Source organism: Rhinopithecus roxellana, chromosome 8 (assembly GCF_007565055.1).
Source record: "Rhinopithecus roxellana isolate Shanxi Qingling chromosome 8, ASM756505v1, whole genome shotgun sequence".
NCBI lineage: Eukaryota > Metazoa > Chordata > Mammalia > Primates > Cercopithecidae > Rhinopithecus > Rhinopithecus roxellana.
Genome location: NC_044556.1, coordinates 21,097,436 through 21,109,002, shown reverse-complemented (window position 1 = coordinate 21,109,002; position 11,567 = coordinate 21,097,436). Strand labels below are relative to the sequence as shown.

Sequence of the window (11,567 nt, the reverse complement as noted above, 5' to 3'; positions counted from 1 at the left end):
CTTAGAAACTTATAAAAATGAATATTATCAGGGTAAATGATACTGGAATGGCCTCCTGGGGGAGATTGTAGACTCCATTTTCAGAGATTCTTTAGAAAAATTAGCGGTATTGATTGATTGATTTATATTACAAAAGATGGATTGGCCAAATGCAGTGACTCATGCCTGTAATCCCAGCACTTTGGGAGGCCCAGGTGGGCAGATCACCTGAGGTCAGGAGTTCGAGACCAACTGTTTGGTGAAACCCTGTCTCTACTAAACATACAAAAAGTAGCTGGGCGTTGGGGTGGGCGCATGTAATCCCAGCTACTTGGAAGGCTGAGACAGGAAATCACCTGAACCTGGGAGGTGGAAGTTGCAGCGAGCCTAGATTGCGCCATTGCACTCCAGCCTGGGTGACAACAGTGAAACTCCGTCTCAAAAAAAAAAAAAAGATGGATCAAATCTGATCATTTTTATAACAGCTTTATTGAAATAAAATTCATATACTATAAAATCCTTTTAAAGCACACAATTCAGTAATTATTAATATATTCACAGTTCTACAACCATTGCCACTCTCTAATTTTAGAACGTTATTATTAAAATACCCATTAGCAATCACACCCCATTGCTCCCTCCCCCAGCCTCTGACAACCAGTAATCTACTTTCTGTCTCTATGGATTTGCCTATTCTAGACATTTCATATAAATGGAATCATACAATATGTGGCCTTTTGTACTTTTCTTCTTTTACTTAGCAGAATGTTTTCAAGGTTCATCCATGTTGTTGTAGCATGTATCAATACTTCGTTTCCTTTTATAGTTAAATAATATTCCATTGTGTGATATACCTCATTTTGTTTATCTGCTCATCAGTTGATAGACATTTGGATTGTTTCCATTTTTGGACTATTATGAGTAATGCTGCTACGAGTATTTGTGTACAGATTTTTGTGTTGACATATATTTTTAGTTCTTTTGAGTATATACCTAAGAATGAAATTGCTGGGTCACGTTGTAAGCCTTTTTGTGGAACTGTCAGACTGTTTTCCAAGGTAGCCGCACCATTTTACATCCCAACTAGCAATGAAGGAGAGTTCCCAGATGATCTTTTGACATCCCCTTCCAGTTCTTAACACACTGCTTGTTAAATAGGAAACCCAAGAATAGATGCTAACTATTCTTACTGATATTGTCCTCACTATTATTAGAGAAAGCTGATAATTACCCTGAGATACATTAACTATAAGTAAAATGAAGTTCCTGTATTATTTCCTTTACTACACTGCATCTTGCTTTTGTTATTCTCATTAATTGGTAATGGTATATATTACATTTTATAGAGAGAGATTGTAAATGTGTGTGTATAAATTTCTTCCTTTTTCTTCGAGTAAACTACTTGCTCATGGATCTGAAGTCTGTAAATATTAAATACACGAACTCATGTATTTAGGGCATGCTATTTTGTCCTCCTGAGTCCTGAATTGTGCTGTAGTGAAAGAGATCTACAGATGTTGCTGTGTTATAGCTGCAGGCTATCAGAGCAAGGGAAGATAAAGAAGTGAAGTGGAGACCTGGACCTTAAGCACCAGGATCACTGAGGTTAGAAGTACAGGAGGGTGTGTGTGTGTGTCCTTTTTTTTTTTTTGAGACAGTCTTGCTCTGTCACCCAGGCTGAAGTGCAGTGGTGCCATCTCGGCTTACTGCAAACTCCACTTCCCAGGCTCAAGAGACTCTGGCCCCTCAGCTTCCCGAGTAGCTGGGATTATAGGTGTGCACCACCACTCCTGGCTAATTTTTTTATATTTTTAGTAGAGATGGGGTTTCACCAGGTTGGCCAGGTTGGTCTCTAACTCCTGGCCTCAAGCAATCCACCCACCTCAGCCTCCAAAAGTCCTGGGATTACAGGCGTGAGCCACCGCGCCCAGCCCTAAGTGCCTACTTCCTTTTTTTTTTTTTTTTTTTTTTTTTTGAGATGGAGTCTCACTTTGTCGCCCAGGCTGGAGTACAGTGGCACAATCTTGGCTTACTGCAACCTCCGCCTCCTGAGTTTAAGCAATTCTCCTGCCTCAGTCTCCCAAGTAGCTGGGACTACAGGTGCCCACCACCATGCCTGGCTAATTTTCATATTTTTGGTAAAGACAGAGTTTCACTATGTTGGCCAGGCTGGTCTTGAACTCTTGACCTCAAGCGATCACCCACCTCGGCCTCCCAAAGTGCTGGGATTACAGGCGTGAGCCACCGTACCTGGCCGGTGCCCACTTCTTATGTGTGATCTCTCTTCCCTGTCCTCACCTCCTTTGCTGTGTTTCTTCTTCCTTACTCCCTTGCTGCCTCCCTGATGTCTTCCTATTTCCGCTTTAAGGGGAAGTTCATCTAAAAGAACTTCACATGTGATTAATAAATAAAATGTTGATAATACGAAGATGACCTAGAATAAGCCATTGTGTTACACTGTGGGTTTTTTTCCCCATTGTTACATTTTAAAAATGTTTTCTTTCCTTTCATGCTCATTAATCCAATTCATCTGACAGATATTTACTGATAATTTAGTATGTGTCAGGCACTGTTTAGGTACCTGTTTCTCTTCTCCATTGCCTTTTGCTCCTAACTTTTTCTATACCTTTAGATCCTTTCCTTGCCCAAATTGGATGTCAGAGAGACAACTGAGAAAAAGAAATTGTGGTGATGGAGTGTCTATGTATATTATATTCTCTGCATATTCTAATAATCATTTCACTGATTTTCTTTGATTTCAAAATATTGTGTGCTTTGATTGAATGAATGCCTCAGAGTGTGTATGGCAAAACATCCCATTTGTGTATACATTGGGTTTAAGGACTTCTTGCTGATTAGCTTACCTTTTTCCGGAATGGTAATATTGATCTGTCCTTGATTTTCTAAGTCTGACAAAATGGAAAGAAAAGTCTGGCAGGAGGAGAAAGAAAGATACAGATCAGAGAAGACAGACATAGAGGGCCAAAATAAAAAGCTTTGCTAGAGGGAGAGCTATGAGGCAGAGAAGTGGCTAAGGCCCCAGGCACATAACATATTGTATACGGTATGTTACTTACTGCTGCCTCCTGTGTGTCAGTTCAATAAAATAATTCAGTTACAGCTCATGGAGCAAGAAGGAACTTTAGAGATTATTTAATTCGCCTCCAGAATGTGTCATGGAACATGCAAAGAATTCTGTTTTCACCCTAATTAATACAAAAGGGGCCAATAATAGGGAAGATAAATTGAATATTTTTGCCATCTTTTATTTATTGGCTGAGAATCCATCTTGTAGTATTCTCGAAGCAGAAATGTTCTCCAACTAGGGAGACAAATGAATAGACCAATATTCCCCCCCCCCCTTTTTTTTTCACATCATGGCATAAAAGAATGATAATTTGTAAAGTACTAGAGCAAACATACAGGGCTACTGTCAACTTAGGTGACTGACCTGAGGTTGAAGCAATCAGTAGCTTGGGAATAAATTGTGTAAACTGCAGTATTGTAGTCATTTAATATTGAATTTTATCCTGCAATTAGAAAGCTAACATCTCATCTCAGTGATTTTAAAAAAGGAAGCTAACATGTTTTGGCATGAATAAGATAGCTGTAAATATTGGCCTGATTAACTTTGTCATCTTTTTTTTTTCTTTTTCTTGGTCTTACTGTGTCACTCAGGCTGCTCACTGCAGCCCCGACCTCCTGGGTTCAAGCAGTTCTCCTGCCTCAGCTTCCTGAGTAGCTGGGTATACAGGTGCATGCCACCACGCCTAGTTAATTTTTTTTTAAATTTCATAGAGACGGGGTCTTTCTGTGTTGCACAGGCTGGTCTCAAACTCCTGGATTCGAGTGATCCTCCTTCCTCGCCCTCCCAACGTGCTGGGATTGTAGGCGTGACCCACTGTGCCTGGCCTCTATGGCTTCTTGTATATATAGATACATGATGTTCTGGCTGGTAGTGTAATGTATTAGGTATAGCTACATCAGGGGAAAAAAGTGCATATTTTAGATGATTAAATCTGGCCTCTGACTTTTAGTTTTTTATAACCACTTGGGTATTGGAGAAAATTTGAGTGAGAATGTTGGACTCTAAGCTCTAGATCTTTGGACTCATCAAGCCTTGAATAAGAGGGTATGTGGGGCTTGAAAGTGATCTAATATGTTTTTTATAGGTATCTAACATTCTATAGTATTTTGAAAATTACACCTATGTTTTCATATAACACTTTAGTTCTCTGCATTTTCCCCTTTAATTCTAAGGGAATTTTTTGGACCTATAATGAGAGATCTTCTTTTAAAATTACATTAATGTTTGGCATATATTATATATATTATTTGTAAGTTATGAATATAATATTTGTAAGTTATGAATCATATAAAAAGCTAACACCCACAAACCTATCACAACGTTAGTGTTAAGTTAGTCTGTGTTAGTAAGTGCTGGGGGTGGGGCAGCAACTTGAACATTCTCATCCTAAGTCCAGTGCTATTCCTAATAAGTATCTGTATATTAATACATTTCTTTCCTTATTTTTAAAATGTGTAGTGTTGTGATTAAAACAAATTGAAACCAATGACAACAAATATTGGTAAGGATGTGGAAAAACCGGATCACTCATACATTGCTGTTGAGAGTATAAAATGGTATAACTACTCTGCAAAATAGTCTGGCAGTTTCTTTAAAAACTAAGCGTACCATTTTTTTTTTTTTTTTTTTTTTTTTTGAGGCAGAGTCCTGCTCTGTCACCTAGGCTGGAGTGCAGTGGTGCAATCTCAGCTCACTGTACCTCTGCTTCCTAGGTTCAAGTGATTCTCGTGCCTTAGCCTCCCAAGTAGCTGGGATTACAGGCACCTGCCACCACGCCCAGCTAATTTTTTTGTATTTTTAGTAGAGATGAGGTTTCGCCGTGTTGGCCAGGCTGGTCTCGAACTCCTGACCTCAAGTGATGCACCCGCCTAGGCCTCCCAAAGTGCTGGGATTACAGGCATGAGGCACTGTGCCTGGCCTAAACATGTAACTTTCATATGACCCAGCAATTACACTCCTGGGCATTTATTCCAGAGAAATGAAAATTTAACACAAAAACCTTTATATGAATATTCATAGCAGCTTAATTTGTAATACCCCAAAAGTGGAATCAGTTCAAATGTCCTTCAGTAGGTTAAACAAACTATGGTACATATATAATATGGAATATTATTAACAATACCATGCAAGGAACTATTGATGCGTGTAATGTCTTAGTCTCTTCAGGCGGCTGTAACAAAGTACCATAAATTGGGTTGCTCATATAAACAACAGAAATTTATTTCTCAAAGTTTTAGAGGCTGGGAAGTTCAAGAACAAGGTACCTACAGATTCAATGTCTGGTGAGAACCCATTTCCTGGCTCATAAAATGGTACCTTCTAGGTGTGTTCCCACAGGGTGGAAGGAACAAGATGGCTTTCTGGGGCCTCTGTTATAAGAGCATTAATCCAATTAATGAGGGCTCTGCCCCCATGTTTTAGTCACCTCCCCAAAACTCACTTCCTCATACAATTACAATGGATATTAGGTTTTAACATTTATTTTGAGCGGGACACAGACACTCAGACCATAGCATACAACAACTTGAATGAATCTCCAGGGAATTATGCTTACTGAAAAAAGCCAGTCTCAAAAGTTTACATATTGTATGAATCCATTTATTTAACATTCTTGAAATCATAGAGATGGAGAACTGATTAATGGTTGCCAGGGAATGGGGGAGGTAATAGAGGTGGATGTGGCTATAGAAAGGCAACATGAGGGATCCTGGTAGTGATGGAGTGGTTGTGTGCTTGACTATAATAGTGGAGACACAGACCTACACATGATAAAATTGTATAAAGCTAAATACTCCCCTACACCCCCCTGACAAGAGTACAAGTAAAACAGGAAATCTGAATAAAATCAGTGGATTGTATCAATGTCAACATCATAGTTGTGATATTATAATTTTGCAAAATGTTACCATTGGGGAAACTGGGCAAAGGGATCTCTGTATTCTTTCTTACAGGTGAATATCATTGCACCATTATCTCAAAGTGGCAAAATGCAATTTTAAATAAAATTACTGGTTCAAATTTTTAAGAACTATAGCATATTCATTTTATTAATAATTATTTATTATTAAATTATTTATAAATGAATGAAATCTTGGAATGGAAGGGACCTTTGAATGATGCACTCTAGTCCTGGCACTGCTGTTGCTGGGTGTTTGCTACAATCTCATTTTAGTAAACTAGGCAGGTATTTCTGAGAGGTTTCTATTTAGCTTTTGTCTATACCACTTTCCCCCTAAATTTAATCTGAATAACCTGAAGAGCTTGTAAGATGCATGTTCTCAGGATTACTCCCTACAGATTCTGATTTAGTAGGTCTAAGGGTGGATCCTGGCAACCTACAATTAAAGAATTTTATCAACTGTGATTCAAGAGATCAGTCCATTGAATTCTGGCTCAAGAGATGAACAATTATGAACAATAAATCATACTTGTTATGGTGAGTAAATAAGAGCCCTTTAAATTTCTCTGTGGCATAGAGGATTTGTAGTTAGGTGAGAATTTTAATAGCAAAGTACTGATAAAATTTTCCAAACACCCACGTGTTGAAGAAAGAATGTTTGACCAAACTGGAGGTTTTACTTGCTCAGAATCAACAAGAACTTTGAACAAAAAGAGCTTGCGCTAGGTTCTTACGTTGAAGGAGCCCTTCCCGTCTCTTAGCTGCCTGACCACTCGTGATTTATTTGGTACAAAGAAGGCAAAGACTCCTGCTTTAGTTACACAGACTGTGCAAAGGGAAGGATACTAGCGTGAAGAATGCCAAAGCACTTTATAAGCTCTGAAAATAATCTATTCATTTAATTCTTTATGTTTTGTAAATGAGGTTCCAAGTAAAGCATTTGGCCAGTCCTTTTATTCCCGCCGACACCCTGGTAGTCAAGTCACTTAAAATGATTGCTGTTATTGAAAAGCAGATATAGAAAAATTCTTTTCTACCTTTTGGGATGCCTAGGTTGCAGCTTGTTGAAATCTGAGTGACCCTCTCTGCTCTACACCTGGGGCCAATAATCAGAACATCTTCGCTTGGGCTTATGTCAGAGTCCAGTCCTACTGTTTCCCAAACTCCTGGATATACACTTTGAATTGGTGAGTTGTCCTGTGAAAGCCACTCTCCCTGGGCTTGAGGCCAGGAAGGATTTCCCAACTCCTTCCTTTCCAGAGTGATCACAGGAGAACAAGTGCATCTCTCCAAAGAAGCCTCTGCAAATCATCCCTGCTCTTGACCCCAGATATGACTCAGGAATGGTGAGGCGTTGGAGAACCAGCCCTGACCCATTTGGCTTTTGTTGTGTGTATTTTTTGGGTACCTCATTTTGATGTGCAGCTTTCATTTTATCTTTGTGCCTCATAGCACAAAGCACATAGCATCTTGTGTTTTAGGTAAGTTGGTATTTTGTGTAGTAAATAGATAAAAATATATATAAGAATGAGACACACTGAATTTCAGATATTTTCCTCTGCAGATGAAGGGAAAGATGGGGAATTTATGGAAAGAGGGTTTAGGTCTAGTCATAACATTTTATTTCTTCTTAGAAAAGAGTTTTAATATAGTAAACTGTTGACATCTGTTTACATTTAGTGGTGGGTTTTATATTACTTTCCTAATTTTCTATATGGATATTTTTTCCTGAATTTGGAAATGTTTTATAATTTAAAATTATTAATAGATGGAAAAATCAGTCTAGGTTGCAGTAATTTTTCTGCTTTAAGTTTATCTCTCTTAATTCTGAAAGACAAAGAAAACAGAAATCATCTGGTAGAAGCTGTCCCACCTCCCCACCCTCAGCTGTGCATCCATCCTTACACCCTTCCTTCTGCTCTAGGGACGGCGGAGTTGGTGTCTCTCCTTGAGTCCAAGTCCACCCTCTTTGTCCCCTCTTTGGATCCCTCCCTTCCAACCTCTCAGGAACCTTTGTGCTATTTAGCTGTCAACATCTCACTTTTCTGTCAACATTTAAATATGTGCTAGTTTCTCTTGGCTTTAAAAAACCTCTGCCTGAAGCCTCCTAATGCTCTATGTCTGTCCTCCCCTTCATAGTCGAACTTCTCTTAAGGGATATCTACCTGGTTGTCTTTAATATCACACCTCCTATGCTTCAGCCTACTCCAGTCTGGCTTCTCTACCATGAAATTGCTCTTATCAAGGTCAACAGTGACTTCCATGTCATTGAATCCAATGAATACTTTCCAGTCTCCAGCCTTTGACACCGTTGACCACTCACTTCTCAAAATCCTTTCCATGATTTCTGTGTTACAACATTCTCGTTTTCTTCTACCCTATTTCATCTTCCATGCTGTCTTTTATCAGCTTGTCTTTTTTTTAACCCAACCATTGAATAGTGAAGATTCTCAGGAGTCAGTCCTAAACCCTTTCCTCACTCTAATTTTTTTGCTCAGGTGATGACGGCTACTCCCATGGCTTGTTACTTTCCCCGTGAGTCCCACACCTCTACCTCCAATTCTAACCTCTGTTTTTCCTGCCATAGACCTGTACATACAGCTGCCTGCTAAATATCACTTGCATGACTCATAGACACTTCACTCTCAACATGTTCAAAACTGAACTCATCCTTCCCCCTATGTTTTTGTCCTTCAGTGTTTTTGAAAATGGCACTAGAATCCATCTACTCAAGCTAGAAACTTGGGGGTCCTACTTGATTTCTTCCTTACTATCACCCACTGAGGCAGGAGGATCATTTGAACCTGGGAGGGAGAGGTTGCAGTGAATTGGGATCATGCCACTGAACTGTAGCCTGGGTGCTAGAGCGAGACCCAAAAAAAATATATATATATATATTTTTAAATTTTCTTATCGAGGTCTGATTTACATAAAGTGAAATGCTGAGATTTTAAGTTGTACAGTTTGTTCAGCTCTGACAGATGCATTCATTAGTGTAGGCCTCATCCCTATTAAGATACAGAACAGGCTGCACGTGGTGGCTCATGCCTGTAATACCAGCACTTTGCGAGACTGAGGCAGGAGGATCACTTGAGCCCAGGGGAGTTCAAGACAAGCCTGGGCAGCATAGCAAGACCCTATCTCTACAAAAAATAAAAAGTAAGCCAGGCGTGGCGGGGTACACCTGTAGTCTTAGCTACTCAGGAGGATGAAGTGAGGGGATCCCTTGAATCTAGGAGTTCAAGGTTGCAATAAGTTATGATTGTGCCACTATACTCCAGCCTGGACCACAGAGCAAGACCCTGCCTCTAAAAAAATTTTTTTAATTAAAAAAAAATTAAGACACAGACCATTTCCATCTTCCTAGAAATTTCCCTTGTGGCCCTTCCCAGTCACTCTCCAAATCTTATCACTGATCTGATTCAATTTTTTAAATGTTTTAATGTATTTTTAAAACAATACTGCAGAATAAAACACAAAAAGATGCTCTAAACCTTAAAAATAATTTATTGGTAGTATTCAAGTGGAGCTGCTCTAAAATATAGGACCTGTGGCATGTGATAATTAACTTGAGTTGCCCTGTTTTGTTCAACTTTAAAATTTTTCCTTAGCATTATGGACTGTGCTATGGCAACATCTTCCCATCTCCTTATTATATTATTTCCCCAATTAACTTGTTTAAGTCATACCTTAAGACTCCTAGCAATTAAAAATATTGATTAGAAATTTTAAATTATTTTGTCATTCATTTGAAGATTAAACATTTAAAGAACCTAACTGAACCCAGACACTACTGAACCCAGACACTGACTTCTTTTGTTTGTTTATAGGATAGGTACAGTAGAGGCAGTGAAATGTGAGCTTGTTTATAATGGTCCACAATGGATTCAGTTCTAATTCAGAGGCACTATCTTTAAGGATAAGAGGTAATTTAGGCTCTCATACATGTAGCTCAGCCCTTTCATTTACAGGTAGACTGATTTTAGGTCCATAGTTTCTCTATGGAATTCCATGGCATCGTGAAAAGAGCAAGAGTGCTAGATATTACACTTACCTGGGAGAAACAAACACTACCAGGTCCCGCATACTGTGCCTTTTTTTTCACTCATCTGCATGCTTTTTTGATTGTGCATCTCTACTGGGAAATTTTTTGAGTATATATCCCCTATGTAGGTATCATTGTATTCATATTATATACATTATCATACTTATATAAATAGGAATTTTAAAATATATATTTTGTCCATGATTTTATTTAAATTTTATGTCTGCATTTTATTGATGAAGACACTAAAACTCAAAGAAATTTAGTAACTTGCTCAAGGTCATGTAACTTACTGGTTGGGTGATAGTTGACAAATTCCAAACCATTTTAGGGCCTCATTTATAAAGTTATTCCAACTATGTTATCTTCAAGGCCTCTTCTAGCCCTTAACAACCTGTGCTTCTATGCTAGCTAACATTCATCTGTCTAAGACTTAGTCTATGATTTAATATTTCTTTGCAGATATGGCCCTATTATCCATATATTAATGGCTAGCAATGTTAGGAAATAGTGGGTGGAAGAAGAGAAACTTACATTTAAAACAGTATCAAGCTAGCTTGTTCTTTGGTATAATTTTTTAAATCTTTCGCAGAAATAGAAAAAAAAAAAATCCTAAAATTTATGTGGAACCACAGAAGACCCAGAATAGCCAAAGTCATCCTGAGCAAAAAGAACAAAACTAAAGGAATCACATTACTTGACTTAGAATTATACTACAGAGCTATTATAACCAAAACAGCATGGCACTGACGTAAAAACAAGCACACAGACCAAGGGAACAGAATAGAGAACCCAGAAATAAATATATACATCTACAGTGAACTCGTTTTTGACAAAGGTGCCAAGAATATACATTGGGGAAAGGACAGTCTCTTCAATAGACGGTTCTGAGAAAACTGGATATCCATATGCAGAAGAATTAAACTAGACCCCTATCTCTCGCCAAAAAGAAAAATCAAATCAAAATGGATTAAAGACTTAAATCTAATACCTGAAATTATGAAAATACTACCAGAAAACACTGGGGAAGTTCTCCAGGAAATTGGTCTGGGCAAATATTTATTGATTAATACCCTCAAGTACAGGCAACCAAAGTGAAAATGGACAAATGGGATCACGTCAAGTTAAAAAGCTTCTGTACACCAATGGAAACAATCATCCATATGAAGAGACAGCCCACAGAATGGGAGAAAGTATTTGCAAACTACCCATCTGACAAAGGGATTAATAACTAGAATATATAAGGAACTTAATAGGAAAAAAATCTAATAATCTGATTTTAAAATGCGCAAAAGATCTGAATAACGTTTCTCAGAAGAAAACATACAAATGGCAATCAGATATATGAAAAGGTACTTAACATTACTGATCATCAGAGAAATGTATTCCACTCTAGTTAAAATGGCTTCTATCCAAAAGACAAGCAATAACGAATGCTGGCAAGGATGTAGATAAAAAGGAACCCTTGTACGTTTTTGGTGGGAATGTAAATTAGTACAGCCACTATAGAGAATGGCATGGTTGTTCCTCAGAAAACTAAAAATAGATCTACCATA

At 38.2% G+C, this 11,567-nt stretch overlaps 1 protein-coding gene across 1 annotated transcript in view; it reads left to right on the top strand.

Annotated features, from left to right (window-relative positions):
• Positions 1–11,567, top strand: part of DIPK1A (divergent protein kinase domain 1A) — a 125,830-nt gene that overhangs the window by 53,797 nt on the left and 60,466 nt on the right. The window lies entirely within an intron of this gene.